Source organism: Corythoichthys intestinalis, chromosome 7 (genome assembly GCF_030265065.1).
Source record: "Corythoichthys intestinalis isolate RoL2023-P3 chromosome 7, ASM3026506v1, whole genome shotgun sequence".
In the NCBI taxonomy this organism is placed as follows: Eukaryota; Metazoa; Chordata; class Actinopteri; order Syngnathiformes; family Syngnathidae; genus Corythoichthys; species Corythoichthys intestinalis.
Genome location: NC_080401.1, coordinates 39,167,736 through 39,191,878, shown reverse-complemented (window position 1 = coordinate 39,191,878; position 24,143 = coordinate 39,167,736). Strand labels below are relative to the sequence as shown.

At 37.4% G+C, this 24,143-nt stretch overlaps 1 long non-coding RNA gene across 2 annotated transcripts in view; it reads right to left on the bottom strand.

Annotated features, from left to right (window-relative positions):
* Positions 1-20,035, bottom strand: part of LOC130918850 (uncharacterized) — a 96,285-nt gene extending 76,250 nt beyond the window's left edge. Inside the window, exons 1-2 of one of the 2 annotated variants that reach the window (XR_009063845.1) lie at positions 19,924-20,035; positions 4,476-4,588 (exon numbers count right to left, since the gene is read on the bottom strand). This is a non-coding gene — a long non-coding RNA (uncharacterized LOC130918850). Of the gene's footprint in view, positions 1-4,475; positions 4,589-14,461; positions 14,772-19,923 lie in introns of those variants that run through there. The other variant, XR_009063844.1, reaches the window with a different exon arrangement.
* Between the last annotated feature and the right edge of the window lie 4,108 nt (positions 20,036-24,143).

Here is a 24,143-nt window from a genome sequence, read left to right as displayed (position 1 = left end):
TTCATTCTGCTGACGAATGTTCACTGTGACTTTCCACACTGAAGCTTGAGAAATGTTTCTGCGTTGCTGTGACGGCGTAACGACATTCAATAGTTCTGCAGCAAGGGAACGAGTTGCTCTGTAATTCACTGCCAAGCCACTAGAGGGGTGTGGTGTTGTCTTAGTACGATTTTGGGGTTACTCTTGTCAACTTCCTCCAGTTTTCCTCCGCATACACAACAATGACACAACAGAGTTTTTTTGTTTGCCATTTAGCAAGCTTAATAATGTCCTGACGAGACATTGCAGAAGTTGTCGTACTTGCGGACGTCTTTGACAATACTCTAGTCGGCTTGGTCCATTTTTGCATGTAGCACAACAATGTTTGAAGATGGCGGTGATTTCACGCTAAACCGGAAACAACAGTCTGAGCGGACCAATCACAGTCCATTTGCGTCACGTCTCCGAAGTCAGAAAATTGTGGAGATGCAAATCAGGCTACGGCGACGGGTCGTAAATCGGGTCTGCCTTGGCGGTGTAGGTCTGCCACAGAAGCATAACTCGGCCTTGACGAGTGCCCCAATTTAATAATAAGCCTAATAAATAAGGCAGAATTGTTCTCCTTTACTAAAATATGTTATGAGAAGCACATACATTATTGCTATTGATTTAAAAATCTATAATATTTATTGCATGTTTTGACCTACGGAGGGTGGCATGTTTTATGGAAGCTCGAGGTGATGACGTAGATTTTCACTGTCACTCGACGAATACGACCGGGTTACTGCAATTCCTTCCACGCGGCGAGACGTCCAAAACTTCCGCTCATCGGTTAAAAGCGGCGAGTACTTTTGTGTTTTTATTTAGTCTTTTATTACCTTTTCATTGCCTCAAAATACTTTTTGCATGTGTTTCCCTCTCACACTTTTAAGCATAGGGATTTCTTGTGGTAGCTTGAAAGCAGATTGTTGATCTGTTGACCACATCAGTCACGTAGCATATTTAAACCACCCTTATTTGATTTTACTAAGTTTAAGTACTTTCTTAAGGCATTTTTAGTATGTTCTGTCTGTATGCATCTAAACAAAAGAAGCTGAACACGCAGGTTAGTACTTTAGGCATCAAATTCGGCTCTTGTAGACGTTTAGCCGGTGTATCACATTTTGGTAGAATACCGTTTTTTTTCTACTCTCGTCACGTTTCATCCCGTCTTTCCTGTTGATTTGGCTTTTGCTGCTCGTTTTTGTGAAATTTCGACAGTGCTGTCATGGTCATTATTGTTCCTCTTGGATTCAGATTTAAAGGGTTGAATAGATGACGTTGTTATGTCACTGGAGTCATACTCTGGAAGCCCAGCAGCGTAACCATGTGATGTCACCGCCCTGCGACCTCAACAACAATGGCGACCTACTAGTTAAAATAATTTTACAAATAGTATGAAAACGAAAACATCAAGAGGGGTTTCAATATCATTATATTTTAACTATTTTAAGAACTACAAGTCTCTCTATCCGTGGATCCCTTTAAGCTTTCGCTTATACATGCTTTGCGCTGTGCTGTGAGCAAATTTGAGTTACGAGCAAGCTTTTTATTTTTTTAACAACTGTCTCTTCTCCTCATGGTTTCATCCTTTCATCCATCTCAAGAGGCTGTGGTAGCCAGCAGTAGCTGGGCTGAGGGGCCTTGGTATGAAACCGTTATGAAGTTTCTATTCACAGCAGAGGAGAAAGGAAACGTGACAGAAAGGGAAGGAAATACTTTATTTTTCCCAAAGCGCCTTGCAGTGGACAGTATACAGTGGAGTGGAAGCGATAAAAGCATGGAGGTGCATACTAAAAACTCCTGTGTGTGTTACAATAACTGTCCAGGCTCATTTTTAGATTATTAACAATTATTTCATTATAACTAATACATCAAATATTCATTTTTTTCTGTATCTAAAATATTTTCGTTTGCTACAATTGTATTCCATTATTTATAATAACCAATTATTTATCTATGTTTTGTAAAAGAATTCAATCAAATTAAATTTTGGGTGGAAATTTGCAAACTAAATGGCAATAACATTACATGATTAATCTCGTGTGGAAGAACAGAGTAGCCTGTATGTGCGTCAACCAGCCCTGCATTCACTCATTAGCTGCAATTGACACCGTTAAACGTCCAATCCATTTGAACTGGGAGGGTGGCAGCGAATGAACATTTGTTCATTCGCTGCCACCCTCCCAGTTCAAAGGGATTGGATGTCTATTAGTGATAAACTCATTTAAATTCACAGCAGAAGGATACAAAGAGCCACATGATCAGACGTCTATCGCTGTCAATGGCAGTGAAAGAATTAAGGGTGCGTCTCATCTCCTGAAAGGGATTCAAATGCTTAGATGACTAAAAAGGATTCACCTTGTGTCTTCATGTGACATCAATGAAGTGTTTAAAGCTGTTGATCACAAAAGCAAGTGCAGCGCTTTTAAAATATGACCTTGCCACATATTTCATAGTGCGACCTCTAAAGTGTTTTGTCTCAAAACGCTTGCTGAATTGTGAATTTGGCGAGAAAAAAGTCACAGAAATAATGCCTTAACCCTTTATAGGGCACTCATTTAACTCACCGGCTGCCATTGAAGGTGCCGGACATCCAATCCATTTAGATTGGGACCCCCAGGAGTATAATATAGATTTTTTAAAATAAAGAATACACAAGATTAGAGATAAAAATATGAAAATCATGACTTCATGATGATATTGACCGGACACGGGGCGTGGAGCCGATTAATAGGGGGCCTGCATTGTTGCCGTGGCTGTCAAAACTTATCGAGTGGAATCACAGACGACACAGATTCTTGTGAATAAATGCTTAAATCCCTGAATTCATTATAGATATGGACGCAAAACAGTCTCGATTCTTGGTTAAAAGCAAAAAAAAAAAAAAACGTGCCGTTAGCATTTATTTCACGTAAATATGTCGAAGTACGATGCTAGTCTGTTAGTCAATGTGCCGGCTGCCCAAGGTTTGCATAGGGAAAGTAGGGACATAACACTACCAACTTTTCAGGATGCTCAAATTGGCCCCACCAACTTTAAACCTTATTTGCATTATATAATGAGTTCAGAAATAAAGCTAATTTAGATCATCTTCCCATATGTTGTACGGACAGAATTGAACCTACCCTTATTAAGTGAATTATTTTCATTATGTTCAGACTTACATTAACCCCTTTTCACTTGCTGAATGTGCAAGTCCATTTTTGTTCCTCAAACGCACGTATGATTGGCTGATGACTCGACCCCCCGAACCCCTCACACACGCACGCACTCACAGCCCTGACAGAAATACAATGCAATACAATAAATACAACAAATACAATAATGTAAAAAGATGTCAATGTTGTGGAGGTGGGGAACACACCACAAATTTTGCTACTGAAAATCTGACCTGCATCAGAGTTTGCATAACATTAAACTGTGTGAATTTGCTAACGTGCAAAAATTGAGTAGGAAGCTGCTGTATGTAGTATGTAAATCAATACAGATTTATTTTGCATTGATCATTTAGCCTATCAATAAGTAGATTCTTATTGTGAGAAATGTAGCCCTGACACCTGTTAACCCAATCTGTTTGGTCTTATTAATGTCCCATCCCCAGCAAAATGTACATGCAGGTCATGCTGTTATATGGTCCCCACCAATGTTGAGACCAAAACTACGCCCTTGCGGCCGCCATATGTAAACAGAGCTTTTCCAGTGAAAATTCTTGTGAATAAATGTTTAAATCCCTGAATTCTTTTGAGATATGGACGTAAAACAGTCTCAATTCTTTGTTAAAAGCAAAAAGAATGTGCAATTGACATTTATTTTACATAAATATGTCAAAGAATGATGCTAGTCTGTTAGACATTGTGGCGGCAGCCTTACAACAAAGAGCTTTTTACGTTGGAAATTCTTGTGAAAAAAACAAAAAATATAATAATTACCTTGAATCCTCGAACAAATAACTCCTGAGACAATCCTTCCTGTTTGTATGCGGTACATCTTTTGTACTTTTTCAACCTAATTCTGGCATTGGATTGCTACGACCGACTGCGAATAACTGAAGCGGATTGTAGGATGGCCCCCTACTTGAAGGCGTGGCGTAGTGAAAGTCAAATATGACCCGTCAATATCATTATGTCTATGGTGAAAAATATATTCATAATTGAGGCCTGGCGTCCACATATGTGTACATCACATTTTGAATCATGTATGCCACACTTATACCAAATGTATTGTGGCCTTTGTCTTTTACAAGGTTAATCATTTCTAAATTACCACCAAAAAAAAAAAAATTTCCAGTGTAGGGTTAAAATGATAACGTGTGCCACATACTTCACAGTTTTTGTTTTTTCTTTGGATTTCCAGCAACACTAACACCTTTTACAAGACCCACACAAAAAATTGTCCCAGTTCAACCCATGATGCACTGCTTCGTACCAACGGCATAGATATGCACCTTGTCTCACCTGCACAGTATGACGAAGCTGCTGTGTGGACGACTGTCCGCTTGTTTTGCTGTTGGAGTTGCAGGTTCGCATGCTTGTGCGCTGATTGAGGATGTGGTGTGTCTCACTAATACCTGGAAACAAACATTGCATTCATAAATAAAAACTTCTATTTGTTCATATGAATCATGTATATGGCAGAAAACATAGATAAGACTGGAAAAGCAGTTTCTGCTCTTGCAACCCTCTTTAAAATAAACTGCTGTATTTTACGCCAAAAGAACTGCTGTGTTCGATAGAACAACATGTCTATATGCTGCCATAGCATATTCTTTTGTTCCAACCCAGCCATATAACGAAGGTAAGTAATTATACTTATTTTTCAAAATGTTTGTTGTTTTTAGCTTAGAATCATTATTTGATGTCTCATATTTTGTTTTTGGGGAAAAAAAGACTTTAAATTAAATTAAATTATTCCTTCCCATATTTTAAACTTTTAAACAAATTATGTCATAATGAAAAAAATGGGGTCTGTAAAAGAGTCACGGATATCTACCTCATAACTATCGCTTAATTGTTATTTTTTTTGTTACTGTCGCATTTTCTCCGATATTATAGATGATAAATAATCGATACAAACAAAAAATTATAGGGAAAAAAAAAAAACGTTTAAAAGGGTAAATACATGAAAAAAAAAATCTCGACCACTCCTTGATGTCTGCGATTCCTGCATTGCGACCCTTGTTATATTACCATGTTTCACGCATAAAATCCCCCAAAAATCCAGCTGTGGCGATTCACAGCTGTGTCTTGACACTCAGTGATACATGCTACATGGAGTTTTTGGATCGAAACAAGGTAAGTACGTGATAATATCTCCTTAAAGTCATAGCGTCTGTAATTCTGCTCTCGCGTGCTCTCTCCTCCAGATAGGATTTTGATGCTTAAAAAAACTTCTTCTTTTTTTTTTAAATGCCCTCATGTTAAAAATTTTTCTTCAGCCAAAAAAATTGAACTTTCCAATGATGTATCACACATGCATATCGGACAATTTTGAAAGTTGGCTAAATTGGGGGTCTCAGAGCGGAACTTCAAGTCACCTGAGTATTTTCCGCCATATGCATATTTGTAGTATATCATAATGTACATATGTACATCATTCGCTACCCTTGATGGACATCTGTTCTATTTGAACTGGGAGGTCAAAATGGGCTATACGTCTATCAATGTCAATGGCAGTCATTGAGTTCATGTTGGATAAAACAGTAGTTATAATAGTTGATTTATTTTGTATTTAGTCATAAAAGTCATTCAGTGCTTTCTATTTGCAACTGACTGTTGCTTTAGACATCCTGTATCAGCTTACAAAAACAGTCCTTCTTTCAACAAACAAACAAAACACAAAAATCAATGCCAAAATTTTACGTAATGATGTGGCCATTGAGTGTATTTATGGTAAAACATCTTTCTTTGTTGTTTATAATGTTTCTCGTGATAATTTCAGCTGCCAATACTAAATGGATGACAATTGGAATCTGCCCCACACACAGGGAGGCATACAAGCAGCGCACTTCACAAGCGATTACACAAAGTAGTGCGAGATTACATCCACCGAATATCTGACGTCCTTTGCGGATTTAAAGCTGGCTTGTCAGCCTTTCAAATTCTTTCCCTTGGTTCCCTCACATGGGTCAGAGCCTGTTGCTAGGCTACCAACCCCGGAATTCATAAGTTCAGGGAAAAGGGTTTATAGATATATACAGAGAGATAGAGTGTTGCAATTCAAAGTACAAAATGATAACTTTGGTAGCTAGGTTTTGATGGGTGGAATGAGCGTAAATACTAACTAAAAATCAAATTTTTCAATGTATTATGAAGCAAAAGGCAGGTTCTCAATCAAAAAGATGCACAAATGCAGTCCGAAAGTTCCTACTTCAGGGGAAATCATTGCTATGCACACAACTAAAGCAATGAAGCTTCTATACAGCGGCATAGTTCTGGCTTTATTGTGTGCTGCATTGCAAAAGTGGGCTCGAGCAGCAGAAATGTACAAATAACGCCACATTTGCAGACACTCTCACAAAGATGAGATTACTACAGTTTATAGAACTGCTAAGAAACCTGAAGTTCGCGGGCGATATTAGGCCCATGAGAGCATTTGATCCAGCCTGCTGTGAAATACAAATAAAAATAAATATAACTGCAAACTGTTGGGAAAAAGGCCCAAACATTAAATCCAAAAATGCTCATAATATATAGTCAACATTTGTCATGTATCGTTCGTCCTATAATGCATAATAAATTTGATCTGCGCCAACTTTGCCTATACCCTAATTTTGTAAAACTGTCCTATTAAAAAAAAAAAAAAAAAACTGAACATACATTACTTTTTTCTTGTTTAGAATGAAAAATAAAAGTATGAAAGGCTTTTTAATTCCTATTAGTGAACATAGCGACCTTGTTTTCTATCATAGTGATGAAAATACTGGGATAATGATATAGCTCTATCATGATACAATACTATCAAGCAAATATTGTTTCACATGTATCTGTTCTCTACTCTTATCTTCAAAGAATCATCATCTACTAACAAGGCTTCCTCCCAATTGTGTGTTCCGAATATTCACAACTTGCAAGCAAGCAGGCAATTAGCTGGTTATTAAATAGTTTGGTATCTACACTAAGATGTTTCATTGCATAGTTTCCTCCGTAGTACCCTAAACGACAGTCAAACAGCTTTTTCAACACGGAAAGTATTTCATCACGTCAGGTTTGCATATTATAAATTATAATCAACACTACGATCACTCGTTGCAAAATCCTGACGGACAATGTAGAGGAAAATATTCCCAATGAAAGCACATGATTTGGAATAAATGTGAAGGCGTAGCAATAAAAATGCTAAAAAGCCGACATGGGAAGTAGAGTAATCAGTGATGGAGACAATGCAGCATAGCAGGTGTTGGTGGACCAGACCAGACTCCATCTGGTGCCGAGGGCCTGAAGAGGGCCCAGACAGACACATATATTAATGTGGGAACGCCGACGTCTAGCCTGCCTCTCCGTCACTCGCCAGACTGAATTTCAATCTCAAAGCCATCCCCCAACTCCCTTTATCCACCCCCCTCTCTATTTATTACCCCACAGCAATGCATTCATTTCTACCACAACTGGGCAAACACTGTATCAGGAGTCAGAGCATGAATAGTATATTGTCAAATTAAATGGCGCTATAAATGCGTTAGCCGGGTATTGCAATAATCTCATTAAAGGACACACAACAAGCGTTGGCATTAACATGTCTTTTGCACTTCACAAATTACAAAATACAGTATTCTGTAGGTATTGAAATTTCATCTCACAAATTTTGTGGGAATTCGGTGACACTGCTAGACAAATCACGGCAATGCCCAGAAAATATGCAAATAGGTTAGTTTAAATGTTTGATGTAGTATTTTCTGACTTATCCCAATAATACTGGGAATGTATCTTGTATTTACCAGAGTGACCATATAGTATGCACAAAATGCATCAAACAAGATTTAATTTTTAACGTGAGAATTATCTTCTCACTTAAAAGTGGATTAGAAAAATGCCACTGTTAAAATGCCGTGTGTGATATCAAAATCAAATTGCAAAACAATTGTCCTATAATGTGCACAACTTTAAAAATTAAGTGTGCACACCTGCCTGACAATTTTAAAGTGCCTCTATTCAGCCCTACATGAAGTTTTTGTGCTTGAAACAAAATAACATTTAGCATCGAACCACATACTGATACCATGTAGAAAGAATACTTCAATAAAAACATTAAAATATTACATAAAGAACTCTTTATAAAGGATAATCGCAGTGCAAATACTCATCCTTCAAAATTCCCACATCATTTTGGCAGTTAATATTATAGGGTCAATCCCTGTTTTTTCATAAATTTTCTTTACAGAAATCATAAATACCCATTCTTCAATCACATCCCCATTTATAACATATTTGGTAGGTAATAGCAACAGCCCAGAGATTTAGACAGTACATTTTGCACAGTATAAAATGACATTTGATCAAAGGCATCCTGGTCTGATCACATGGCACACAGAGCACATAAGAGTACTAGCACAGCTAATGCTAATTCATCCGCTACTATAGTGACATGACACTTCATAGAAGCTATAGCTGCAACTGTGTAGCAGCCCCAGCACTGCACTGTAGCTTGTTTAAAATTCAACAGGCCCTTCCAACAATACATCCAGAGCGGAACCAGGAGAGGCGTTTTTTTCCTCCACGCATGAAAGGGGGGTGGATGATGGGCAGCATCATAAAAAAGTAGACTGACCCTGGTGTCTCTCTAATCTTACCTCTCAAATCATACAGACAAGAGATATTTGTGTATATGGCTGCCACATATTGAAATACTGCAAAATAGCATGCTTGGGAGTGGTTAAGAATGTGGCTGTAAACTATAGGGGGTGAGGGTTCGATTTCCTCGGAAATTATACTTTCCTACCATAGGCCGAGTTTGACTTTTGGGGCAGGGGGGCACAACATGTTGATGACCCCGGAACGCAGTGTCAGCGGTAAAATTGACTTACAAGAATATTTATCATAATAAGTTGAAAATTAGCGTTTCTTTGTTTTCCATCATTTTTAGGGGAATTCTAAATAAGGCTGCATAGGACAGCTATCATTTTCACCAAGATCGTCATCCATTGAATATGGTACGCCCGCCGGTGGTGGCTCTGTTGTACAATTAACATATTTAGTGGGGCAAATTGAAACTCCGCTCACTATTTTGGCGGTGCTTTCTGGCGTTTCATAGTCCACATTTTAAATCATTGGTTCTTGCTCAGTAGTTGTCACTTTTGAAAGCTTACATTAGAAAAAATAACGTATAACCATCTTGCCTCTTTGGTCCTCAGGTGGTTTTGGCTAAACAAAGCAAAAATAACCATCTAAGGTGCTAGATCTGTTCGAAAAATAATTTTGACCCATTATTTTTTGTTGTTGCTGTTGTTGATTTCTTTCATTTATGTTGTTTGTGTTATTGCTTTACAACTTTTATAGGCAATATTTTACCGGAAAACTCTTAAAATCATATATAGAAAAGTCAATTACATGCAATGAAACTTTTTGGCCACCAGGGGACCCACGCCCCACCGGCCCCTTTAACTCATTTGCTCCCAAAAACATATAAGTACGTTCTATTTTTAATTGTTTGAGTGTCTCAAAGACGTATTTATACATCGTTTACGTTTTTTTTTTTTTTTTTAACAAGAGACATGTCTAGGTTCTGATTAAACTTAGCTCCAAAGCACAGAGCTGAAAATCCATTTTAAAGCAATAAAACTGGACACTGGAGGGCAGTAGCGCATTTGGTAAGACCCCCAACCCGATTCAACGGAACGGCCGGCCGCATGGCGCCGTTGGAAGACGACCGAATGGACGTCCAGGATGCCAGGTGACGGACGACCGAGCAGACCAACCGGGAGGATGCCCGGGATGCCAGGCGCTGGACAACCAAGCAGAACGACCGCGACCACCAGTGCAGCGGACGATGCCGTTGAGTCCGTGCTGGAAACTAAAAAAAAAATCCATCTTTATGAGACAGGCAGCGATGAGGGAAAAGTTTACCCCGGCCGTCGCGGCCACAACAGCGTCATATCTCAGTTAGTTATGTGTAAATTGTTACTTTCCTATCAAAAGCTCTATTTGCCTTGTAGTTTATGTTATTTTGTAAAAGGAAAACATTCAGATGTTTGAGATGTAACTAAAGCAAAAAATAGCTGTGTTAAAGTCAATGTTTGAAATGTATGCGTTTACAAAAAGCTCAATTTCTGTTTTTTCATCAGAAATTGGAAAATTGCTCAAACTAAGCTATTTTCTAATGCTGATTTCCAAAGAATGGAAAAAGATTTGAACTAACTTTTTTTTCCTGCTGAAAGAAGAGAGTCTAATCTTTCTTTTGGTGGGTTCCATGTTTATATAGCAATAGAACAGAATTTTCTGTGGGCCTTGCAAAATCAGTCAAAATCCAGTAAAACGGCCAGGCGCGAAGGGGGTTGCACCGGTGAAAATGGCTGGGAATGAATGAGTTAAACTCCGCATATGGTTCCTACCATAAATGAGTTAGGTTAAATGTGAGCCTCAATATGATCATGATCTCTTGAATTTAAATAAAAAAAGGAAAATAGGTATAGGTGTGAATACGAGCGTTAACAGATGTGCACTTTGATTGGCTGGTGGCCAGTCATGAGCTGTGATAGGCTCCAGCTCACATGACCCAAATGAGAACACGCACCCTGGAAAATGGATGAATGGGATTTATATGAGGCAAATTCGTTAAGACAGTGGTAAACGCCCACGATCAGACAATAAATTATCATAATTGTTCTTCATCATCATCAACTCTGGATTGGACGTCCATCGCTCTCAATGGCAGCCAATGAGTTAATTGTCAGAACTCAGCAATAGTCAAACATTGTCTCGTGTAAGCATTTTGGGTCTTTTCAATTTATATCCATCTATAGACCACGGACTTATACTGCACACCAGTGACACCCCTTGAATAGAATAGCACTATGAGCACACAACTCATGCAAATAGATAACACTCATTGCAAAATTCTGATGAAATTCACTCAAACATGAGTGGGAAAAGTGCATTATAGGTCCTTATCATGCTATATAATGGGTTTGGGGAAGTGAGCTGCAGGTATGGACCGATCACGACCATCACTATCAATGATCATGTTATGGCAGGCATACAATAATTCTTAGAATTGATATAGAAACGAAGGCATGCGTGTACAAGTGAAGCAGCACCTCCTCCATGAGAGGAACCTCCCCCACGGCATGGCAGTCACTCCATAAATGCATAATGCCATGACTTGCCCTTTTAAAATTAATATATTTGGTGCTCCGGTCTGCCCAGGAACATAAAAATACATCCAAAAACGGGTAGCGGGAGGGATGAAGGGGTCTCTTTTCCCACGCGAACCACGGGGGCGACATTTGCGTGATTCTTCGGTCCTCCATCCCCACCATCATCCTCACCATCGCTTCATCCATCCTCGCAGCCATCCGTGACGTGACGTCCGCCGGATTAGTTTCTACATTCGGTTCTCTAGCTTTATGATATTGCATAAACTCATACAGCTAGATAACCAAAGAGAAAAACTAACCCACGTCTCTCTTAAAGGAGCCGCCGCCGGCGTCGACGCTGCAACGTGTTGTGGTCACGTGGAGAGAACCCTCCTCCGCCCCTCCCTTCCCCTCTCTCACCTTCCTATTTTTTTAATCAGACAGACGCGTTCAATGACCGTTGTAATCGGCAATACAACACCCTTGCAACCCCGCGTAAACGGACACTGACGACCAATGCGGTCATGGAGGATGACATCGTAACGTGGATGACGTCACAACCACCTGCCGTACGAAGTCACACACAAATGCGAGTTGATATTAAAAGCTGACGAGGACACTCACGTGTGGCTCGTGTTGCCTTGAAATCATCGCAACAAACAAGAAGCATGATCACGTCTTGTTGCGTTAAATGCCAACATCCATCGACCCCATTTTAGAAACACACACACACATACACACAATTTTCTCAATGAATTAATCCATAAATTGTGAAGGAACTATAAAATGGTTATAAAACGTGTACTTGCACTTAAAAACACAGACACACATATACTACAGTCATGGAGAAAAATGCAATATGAAACGTGCATTGCAATCTGGTATAGAATGAATAATAGCATTTATGTGTAATACCTTCCTTAAATTATACTATAGAGTAATAATCACAATTATGTTTTTTTTTTTTTTTAAATTATTATTATTATGTTTGAGATCCACCAGGCTAACAGCGGGTCAACCATAACATGCAACCCGAGCTCGAAGCCTCACTTCCCGGCCTCCCTAGCCGTGGTGGCCGGGTACTTGGTGGTGGTGGTGCAGCTGTCGAGTTCTAAAGAAGCTTGTATGAAAACACTTGCAATCTAAAACAGCCCATTTTAGATTAATATATCCTTACCACATCCTTACCACAACCACAGACCATCAATGCAGTCACGCTGACTTCAGAAGAAAGAAAGAGTAAAATCAGCCTGAGGCTGCAAACTAATATTCAATGAATGGACAAATGACTGCATAATGATCATAAAGGCGAGACAATGGGCTTTAAAACATGAACGTCTGGAAACATAACATCCCATTATATTTATATTACAAGTTATCTTTATGTAAATTAAATCGAAGACAGCAACAGCTTTGGAGCTAATTTTATTGGGACTATTAAACTCCTGCATGTGCATACTTATGTCCTTTTTGAAAAATATTCATTTTGTTTTATATTTTTATTGTTGTGTAACCAACAGGGAGCTAAAAGGAATAGTGTGTGGGCAGCTCTGCATTTAGAATTGAGTGATGTGACTTTTGAAATATATTTAATATCAGGGCTTGTGTAAAATAACCACACACTGTAACTTAAATGCTTGCTTTGAAATAATGCTACCACATAAACTGTTTATTAATAATTTTTTAATGTGTGCAGTGTGTGTGAAATTTTTGTGTGTGTTTAACATATGGTAAACAAGAATTCCTCTAAACATGTTCTTTGTCTATATTCATTATTATTCATATAATCATATTGAGATATTTTGCATATATATTTGTAATCATTATCAATTACTGCCGTTTGCAGTTGTCTAACATTGCATGTATTTGCAGATCAACGTGACACTGGCCTACAAATTACGTCACATCCCGTCAAATAGCGGTAGGGTAGCGCGTGTGTACGTAACATGCACGCCTTCGCCTTTTTTTAAGTGTCCAATGGGTTTGGTACCGTAAAATTATTCTAATACGTTGTTGCTAGAACGTGCAACGCGACTAATACATGCAAAAACGAGGTTGCAGCTACGAGGGAGCTTTACGACCACTGTCCATGGTGCTGAATTATATTTGGGAAACACACACACACTGGAAACGCTTTCCTATGTCTTTAACTTTGGTAAGAATCAAAAGGGAAAAAATGAATTTCACTTGCAGCTATAATACATTTTGGGTGTGGAGGCGTAAAACGTTAAAATATAATTGCAGTTGTCTTTTAATTTAAATTTTAACTATCATTGAGTATTAAAAAATGGTGGTTGGGACTCTGTATACAGCAAAAGCTGGATTAAGAGTCACCCACGCAAATGTGACTTTTTTTTTTAAATACATTCTTCCTACCTGACTACATTCGTTACAAGCAATTCCTCCTAACAAATAAAGTTATTTGACAGTCTGTAAAAAACAAAAAGGCGACAGTATCATATATGATTGTATAACGACAGTCACATAGTTAACCTAAATTTTACAATATTGTATATTGATATACTGTATATCTTTCAAAAAGATACAAGGAAACGAAACACGTTTTCCTACATATAGTGAGGAAAAATACTCTCATAACCACAATAAGGTTTAGAAATTAATCAAATATTTGAAATAGAGACCAACAAAAAAATACCAACAGCTGTAGCAAAATGCAAAATGTGACTATTTTGTATTTAAAACTAATTTCATGTATTATAGATGTAATCTGTTTACACGCCGTAACTTATTGAGATGTATTTGATTTTAAATAAATAAAAAAGAAATGTTTCTATTCTTCACGGGCAAAAAATGATTACAAAAAAATGCATTATATTACCTAAATTCATAAAGTTAAATCTGTATTGCATGTACATCTAAATATATATAAAATCCACGCAAAAATACAACAAAAATCAGTGTCAACATCAAGTTCAACAGCGTGCAGGCTCATATTAGCATCACAATGCTGTCTGGTTCGCGCGCGCACTCATACACACTGAACACCCACACACGTGCACGCGCGAACACACACATCCACACATAAGGTAACATCATTCCATAGCTAATCACAATACCTAAATTAGCGCTTAATAGCGCTGACTCCTAATTATAAAAGCATACATTTTTTAAAGAAGCATGCACACGACTTACACGCAGAAAGGTAAATCCATATCATTTTCTTTTCAAGTTGTTGTAGTTCTAAGAAAGGGTCCAGAATTAGTCAAGGCTTCCTGAACGTTCCAATAACTTGACTTTGTACTGAAGAAGGCGCTATTGCTTAAGCTAGCATCCACGCAGCACCTCATCCACGTCCTCGGATGAGAATGTGCGTGGCGTGGACCCTGCTTCTCGTTGGTCCTCCCCACCTTCCTCTCTCTCTCTCTCGCTCTCTCACTACCTCTGACGTAAAGCGACTGTTCATACCGGTTTGTAAAGAACAAGAGAACATTCTAGAACCGGCATGTTCCACGAAGGCTGAAGTTATTAAGAGACAACTCGAAGGTTTGCTGGTAGTGACCCAAAATTAGAAGGAAAGAAAGAGCGAAAGGGAGAGATGGACGCATAGTGTGATGACGTCACACGCAATGATAGGCTCGTCCAAACGAGAGGTCCAATGAGACGTGGCCATTCTTCATCTATACGGGGGTGAAATATATAAGGAGATACTGTATTTTTAACACAAAAAAAAACAAGTTTTGCGTTCTAAATATTAATTTAGTATTTTACAAATTGTACCTCAATTTAAGATACAAGGAACATGTTTCATTTGTCATATTTTTATTATATATACGGCAATGGTTGACATTGACGGCGATAGACGTCCAGTTTATTTGAACTGGAGTCAGCCAGGCCTTCCCTCTTCAGATTCATTGGACGTTTCCGCACAATACATGATCTTTCAATGGCATCCCTTGCAGTTCAAATGGATTAGAACAAGGGTGTATAGGTTTGCATAGTGACGGTAGGGACATAACACTACTAACTTTTCAGGATGCTCAAATTGTCCCCACCAACTTTTAAGCAACCTTAGTTGCATTATATAATGACTTCAGTTATATAGCTAATTTAGATTATCTTCCCATATGTCGTACGGATAGAATTGAACCTACCTTTATTAAGTGAATTATTTTCATTATGTTCAGACTTACATTTACCCCTTGTCCCTTGCTGAATGTGCAAGTCCATTTTTGTTCCTCAAACGCACATTTGATTGGCTGATGACTTGAACCCTCCAACCCCTCACACACACACACGCACTCACAGCCCTGACAGAAATACAATGCAATACAATAAATACAACAAATACAGTAATGTAAAAAGATGTCAATGTTGTGAAGGTGGGGAACACACCACAAATTTTGCTACTGAAAATCTGACCTGCACCAGAGTTAGCATAACACTAAACTGTGTGTATTTGCTAACGCGCAAAAATCGAGTAGGAAGCTGCTTAGAGATAAGTGCCCTCGTGTATGTGTTTTCTATGTTAACGTTAATTAAATTGCGAGAAATGTAGTGATTTGAGGTAAACCCCTTCCTCCCCAATTTTTATTTTTGTTTTATTTATGTGATCTTAAAGCAGCCCAAAGGAGCTTTGATTTTTGTTGTTGTTGTTGTTGAGTTTGGCTGTGCTTGTGGACAAAAGCAGTAGTGTTTTACCTGAAAGAAGGCTCCATTTTCCTTTTTTTTTTTTTTTTTTTTAAATAAGAAGTTTGTTCAGTTATATTTAATTTGTCTTTATTTAGACAGACAATGCTGAGTGGTCTTAAGACAAAAATGTCTTTTTTTTTCATTCCTAGATAGTTAGAGATTATTAACAAGTTTGTTTTTAATGTGTATTGTAATGTAATTTAAGTTATGTACAAATATTGAAAATTTGAATTGGCTATTAAAATCCAGACATTTATCCTGGAAGTTTTCAAAATGTTTCTTAGTAGTTTTGGGGGGGGAATGTTTGAATCAAACGGTGTATCACCTGAACCAATGCATAAGAAAGTTAGTAGAGTACTTATGTAGTATGTAAATCAATACAGATTTATTTTGCATTGATCATTTAGCCTATCAGTTAATTAGGTTCATATTTGTGAGAAATGTAGCCCGTTTCTTTGGTCTTATTAATGTCCCATCTCCAGCAAAAAGTGTACATGCAGGTCATGCTGTTATATGGTCCCCACTAATGTTGAGACCAAAACTATGCCCTAGGATTAGACGTCTGTCACCGTCAATGGCAGCCATTGAGTTAAATAGGTCAATGCTGCCCACAGGCAATTGGTAACAACTTTAGGGAAATCAAATCGCATGACGTTTGGATAATACTGTCTTTAATATATTAATAGAAAATTGTCTGAAACTAATATTAACATGAAAATAAATATTTCAAGCATGTATGTATATATTAATCACTCATCATTATACAAAATAATACAATAATGAAGTATTCAATATGTAAAGAATTGGCTTAGCGCTTGTGGATGATGCAGAATGAATGTAAACATCACACATGGTGTTCATGCTCTACTTTTATCGTATCACTGTACAAAAGACAATATTATAAACACCTCTGTAAATATATTTGTCTAGTATATATATAATGTCTAATACAATACATATAATATTGTCATATGGATTTTTGTTAAATGAATGACTCTCACGTAGCTTTTGTTAATGAACTGATCTTTATTCATATGTGTATACAGATGCGACAAATAGGAATCTAATAGTACTGCGACCAAGATAAACAACGAGTCAATAATAAAGTAAACACATTTTTTTTTTAACGCTGTACGTTTTGTTTTGGCGGGTTTAGTGACCTTCAATTTTTTTCCAGCCGCAACAAACTGTAATCAACGTGATCAATGGTGACATCTATCGATAACAAACGGCACTGCAAGGGCAAAAAGGCCCGGAAAGAAAAGATCTGCATGCACCAAGGCCTTCATTCCGCGGCAGCCACGCCCACTTTCAGCCAATCCAACGAATTCCAAATGCATGAACACGTTTAATTTGGATTAAAAAAAATATCGGGTATTTTTTGCATGATTCTATCGAACGTATTCAACACGAACCGAGCTGTTTAATTGAGGCCTTTTTTAGCACCGCCTTTGCTCCAAAAGAACGAACTTTTGTCTATTTATTAATTCCCCAAAAACATTATTGCTCTTAGAAAATCAGAACTATAGCATGTGTAATTGCATCGATTTTCCTGATAGAATAAATGTGCTTCACATTTCTCTTTGAAGCCAATTCAAATAGGCGCAGGCGCTATGTGCATGATCCATTCATTTGCATAAGCACTACAAATGATTATGACGCACTCACTATTATAGACAAATATTTGTATAATTGAAGCATTAAAAAAATAAACCAATTAACGAAATACACGTTTTATGTGCTTCAAATATTGTTTTATTGATATAAGAATTTGAAATTGATTTCGTCCAAATGTTTAAACTGTGTATCTACATTTAACAATAGGCTAATCAGATTAATGTATCATGTTGATAAATATGAGTAACATTATTTTACATTCAAATACAAATCCAAGAATACACTATAAGAATATACTTAACCCAGTTAAGCCTTGTCAATACACGGTATAGAAGTAATGTGTGTTCATTATATTTTATAATTATTTTTGTTTCATTTTAACCACAAAAGAAAAAAAACTGAATAATAATTTTAGAAAATGGCAATGAACAAATTATTTCCTTTATTAATCACTTATTGAATTAAATTTTACCCCCCCCCCCCCCAAAAAAAATGATTTAGACACTGTCTTTATTTGTTTAAAAATGCATTGTCTTTCTGTCTCCCATAAATCAAATAATGTCTCTTAAACCTAAGTGTAATACCTTCTCTAATATATTGCATCTAAAAAGAAATAGCATTCATATTTATGCTGTATTATAATTTATCATTTTACATTATCTTTAGCATTATATGTATTTCTATACTTTATCTTATTCTATTTTTTGTGAGCTGGTGGAAGATGTATGCATACAACTATCACAAATACACACACAGTTCCTACAAATGAGCAATAAATTGATCAGCTAGTGAGTCAGCATGCTTGAACAGGCCGAGTCACGTTGAGCTCAATTGATTAGTAGCAATCATAAGTGACCCATTCAAGTGGATACCTCTGGGAGTTGTAATGACTGCCCTTCAGAAGAGGGGCTTGACCTGACATGAAGGGCCTTGCATGGGAAGTTCAAAATATTTACACTCAAAATGAATATGAGTGGTTTATTGGATGAGTCACAAAGGTGAGGTAAGTGAATGAAAATATTGAAAAGATTATTAAGGGTCCAAAAGGTAAATTGACCGTTTTTTACATGCTGATTTCATCGTAAAGTCTGACATATTTTTAAAAGTTTGGGTTGCTGGAAAAAAAAATCTGAGTAGTTTATATATTTTAGTGTATTTTACAAATCCCGAGTCCCCTATATTGGTATTAAGCTAAAAAAAAAAAAAAAAAAAAAAAAAAAAGAAAAAGTTAAGATTAATTTCATTTGAGTGATTAAAACATTTAGACAAAAGAAAGTTCAAGAGAAACCTCCACTGATATGAGACACATTGGAGGTCGCAGCTGGAAAAAAAAAAGTGCAAACTGTGCCAAATAACCACCTCATTAAATACAAAAACATTTAGTTGAAAGTATAAAGCTAATTATGACCTATTATGTAAACAGTGTTATGTAAAAGAAAACAATTTATTGTAGATATTTAAGCACGATGACTTTATCATAGCTTTTTAATGTACAAATACTTTCAGACAAATCTGAACCAAATATTAAATTATGTGAATCACTGTATTCTACATATGCACTGATGACATTACATATCCAATAAAAACATGTTTTTTAAGACCGCTGCAGTATTATGAAACATTACAATAATACATTTTTCAAATGTCTGCCATTAATGTTTGTGTTTTTACCACTTGACTTGCTCCTGAAACGACAATTAGATTTATTAGCTTGATATCTGAGTTTCTATACTGTATTTCAGAATAGAATAGAATAGAATAGAATAGAATAGAATAGAATAGAATAGAATAGAATAGAATAGAATAGAATAGAATAGCTTTTCTACAAGTGTTACCGTCCCCACTTTATAGAGATCTCGTGATGTATGGTTTTTGGTGGTCATCTGATATATCGAGTTGGATTTGTTGCCCATTGTCCTGTTTCAGGATGGCGCTTAATGTAGAATAAATGAAATAATCTAAATGATACATACAGGAATAAATGAAATAAAAACATGACAGGAAATGCAAAATACATGAATTGCATCTATAAGTAGAAAAAGGTTTTCACAGAAACCCTCTTTTTTTCCCCCTTTCCAATATATGTTGCTTTTCCACAAAATGAAAATAAATAAATAACCATGATTACCACTCTTACTGTTTTTATCCAGCCAGCCCTGGAATTGCAAAAACAAATTCAACCTCAGATAAATGGACACGAAGACTACACAAAAACAAGCAACCTCAAATTCTCCTACTACTATCATAAAAACTGGTTCACTTACACAACTGTTTACACAAGAACCACACAAAAACACATTCGAACACCAGCGAGGTTAGCGTTTAGTAGCGATAATCAGCCAACTTACACTTTATGATGGACGAGAGGCGATGTCTGCTCATCCCTGGCCACGTGCAAACCAGACTACTCTTTCCTCAACACTTTCCTGGTTTAATTGGCGACGAGGGGGCTGAATTTTATGCAAATGAGCACCGGCATCAGTCTGGATGGCCTTGGGCTGGGTGAAAAGGAGGGGAGCAAAAGGGCCAAAGTCTTGCCTCTTTTCCCAGGCAGTTCCCTCGGTCAAGTTCAAGCGCATTGAGACAGCCTTGAATGCACACGGCAGATTGATTGGGGGAAGGTGGGTTGTCTACGCAGAGGAGGAGAGGGATAGCGGGTGTCTGCGCATGCAAACTTGACAATTATAGCCCAATGATTCCATTTTCTCCTTAGGTTTTTCTTACAAGAATTGAGGCCTCTTAAATCTTCCCCTGCCACATCATGGTGGGAAAAGTTTTAGAATCACTGATTAACTGATTTACATTTTAAAACAACTATACAGTTATTGAAGTGAACCGGTGGCTGTGTTAATATGTGAACGCTGATGAGGCATTAAAATACATTCTAACCAGCGGTGGTCGGGTTTATAATAGCTAACATTGCTACCTTACCTTGCATTGGTGATGGTAGATGGGTTGTTGTGGTACACAAGTGGGCACATTGTTTTGTGAAATGATTTCATATTTGGTCTTTTATAGCTTCTTTACTTCTGGATTGCCAACATTATCTTTATATGAGCTGGATGTCAATGTTCATGGCTCATTTTCCGCTGCCAGTCCCTTCCATTTCAAATGGACTGGACGATCATCGTTGTCAATGGTAATGCCTAATCTTCATGAAATTAAGAATTAAAAAGGAAAATGTGGTTCTATAAAACATGAAAGTCCCTCCAAATTGCTGCATAAAACTAAAAAAAACACACACAAAATTAGCTTCTATGCCTGCCATTAGACTTTAGCAAAAATCACATTATTTGACTAATCACAATATAGCTTGGTTCAACTCACATCAACGTATGATTTCTTTTACCTTTTTTCTTGGAATAATAGAAGGAGCAGTCCTATACTGAAGGTCAAAGAAAAAAAAGAGTTGGAGGGCAGCAAAATGTTTGGAGTTCAAAATTACGACTCAACACTTGCATGACTTCAACGAGTTTGAAAACATCAAAGATGAACTCATTTGGTTTATACCATCCTTATGACATTCAAGAGCAATAACAAAAACAAACATTTATCTGCTACTACATGCTGAAGACTGCCCTCTACTGGCTAAACCATAACCTACAAGCAACAAAGGCACCAATAAGTCCATGTGCTGTGCCCTCTTTTGGCAAATTCCTAACCTTGAGAAGGCTTCCCTCCAGTGGTGATATCAGGATGCCGGGTATGGGTGGGCATTAGTCTTAAGCTACAATGCTCAAGTAGGTCAAAATCCAGCGTAGGGCTACTGCACCTTAAAACATGTTTTGTTTTCTCCTTGAGATGACTGTTGTTGTGATTTGGTCAAAACAAATAAAAGTTGATTTGATTTTATTTGCCTTAGAACACATCCATAACTGAACAGTATGGACATGCAGGCGACAATGTTTTTTTAGGTAACCTATTAAGGTTCCTCGGTTTTATTATTATTATTATAGTTATTATTTGTTCCGCAGCCCCTTTGAGCTCAATTTGACCCCATTAGAATGCTTCAAAATTCACCAAAATGCATGGGGTGGCGTGGCTCAGTGGTAGAGTCGTTGTCCCCCAACCCAGACGTTGTGGGTTCAATTGGGCGCCCTGATGAACTCATGTAAGTGTTCTTGAGCAAGATACTGAACCCCACATTGCTCCTGGTGCTGCGTCACCAGTAGATGGATGACGAGATAGTGTAAAGCGCTTTGAGGGCCGTGAAAGGGGGAAAACCGCTATACAAGTATAACACCATTTACCAAAATCGGCAGGCAGGTCAGGACAGGTGCAATCTTTGATACCGTGTAAAGACAAATTCCAAATACACTACATAGTGCCCCCTAGCAGTCATTCTTTGTCCCGCCGACACTTTGGGCCCTACTTTGACCCATTCAGAATGCTTCAAAACTCACCAAACTCAACAGCTAGGTGAACAGTGGTGAAAACTTTGATAAAAAAAAAAATCAAAATAAAAAAAATCAAAATATGCGTAAATGTATGTAGCGCCCCCAATAAACAAAACCAACATTTCTTTTTTTTTTTTTAATTGAAAGAGGGGGTAACAACACAAAGGTTAAAACTTAGAACAGATCAGTACTATATGGATGGGATACCATACGTGGTGCCCAGACTGCCGTTCGTACTACATCCAGTTTTCTTTGGGTGGGCAGAGCGTGTCCGTGGGTGGGCAATTCCCCCCCGGTAATGACCCTGCTTCCCTTTAATGGCTAACTCATAATTATATTACCGCAATTAATCAATCAACCCTGACACAAAACACAAAACAAAAATCATGCTCATAGGAGTGCTAGATAATCGCCCATGCTACATTGCTACAAAGTTTCAAGACAATCGGTTCATGAATGACGGATAAGTAGGACTTTAAAGTTGGTGTCCAAGAACACAAGAACAACAACCTGAGTGGCAACTTGACAGGCCTGTAAAAACTCATGAGATTTAAGTATTGACACAACAACAACTGTTAAAGGGATTAATCCTACATAGAATTTAGGTGTTACCGTATTGGCCCGAATATAAGACGGCCCTGATTGTAAGACGACCCCTCTTTTTCAAGACTCAAGTTTGAAAAGAGACTTTTTGAACACCAAATTAATGTTTATACAGAAAATAATTACAGTCCATCCGAAACAAATGATTATAACAATATATTTGAGAGAAAAAGCATGTTATTTTGCCTCATTCAAATCTTAATATCTGAACATTTAAATATGTAAACTAAAGTGCAATCACATTCGTAAATGAATGGCTTCTGGTTTTTGAAATGTAAATAAATCAATCTACTGTGATAAAACAACAAAATTGCAATAACTGTATTAACCATCAAATTGAAGTCTAACTGTAACTGTAGTCTTGAAACAAATCTGGATATGGAAAAATATGGCTATAAAATAATGCAACTGGTTAAACTTTAGAGTAGCTGAGATCTGTCATGAGTCATGACAGAACATTGCTTCAATGATTTCTGGCGCCATCTAGCGTCGTGAATGGGGAGAGTAGCTGAGATCTGTCATGACAGAACATCGCTTCAATGATATCTGGCGCCATCTAGCGTTGTGAATGGGTATAACGTCTAGACCGCAAATATAAGACAACCCCCTGTTTTTCAATCTTATTTCAATGCAAAAAACACCGTTTTATATTCGGGCCAATTCGGTATTTGGCTTAATGGGAGAGACTGAGCAGTCTCGACAAGCCATACAAAGTCGTACAAAAATCATGAATTTAAAATTTTATTATGCTTTAAAAGCAAATCTTGTTCACATGTTCTGCTTTTTTGCAGGAATTTCAAAGAAACTCCATCGAGACTGGAGTGTCCACTGTTGTAGGTTTCAAAAACATTTTCCCCCTGGGAATCATTCAGGGGTCAAGGGGCACCACAAACTGTAGGGTTTAGTGATGTGCCACAACAGTGACCTTTAAACTGCACTAGTTCATATTTTGTTTTTTTGTGCAAATATTGCCATATCCAAATTTCTTTCAATGAAAGTTTGATTTAAAAAGGTAGCAACAACAAAAAAATAGAACAAGTGAATGAGTAAATGGTGCTATTCTTTTAGAATTTCAACAAATTGATGCATTAAACTGGTGAGCTGCTTTTTGAATAGTACATCAATAGTGTATTTACTCAGTAACGTACACTAAGGCAGTAGGAAACTCCTAATTACAGTAACTGTGTGCTAAACCGTATTTACCAATAATCACATGTAAATGACTCTGAGACTAAGAAATTTTAACCCATTTACGTGAAGAGAAAAAATTGGTTATAAATTTAGAAAGAAAAAAAACATTGCTTCCATCTTTGACACATTTGCTCGTGATCTCCCTCCCTTTTATGCTCTATGATATTTTCACAGGCTTTCATCTAATCACGTATATGTGTGTTAATTCAAAGTCATTTAAATAAACTTAGTGTGACAGTGAAAGCTCTTCATGAGCGGTTCCCACGGCTCCTCTAGCAGCAGTTCCACAAGGTGTAAAAAAAGATGCTGCAAAATGAAGGGATGGGGTTTGGGGGCACCATGGCAACATTTGCATATATTCAAATCAGGCGTTGAAA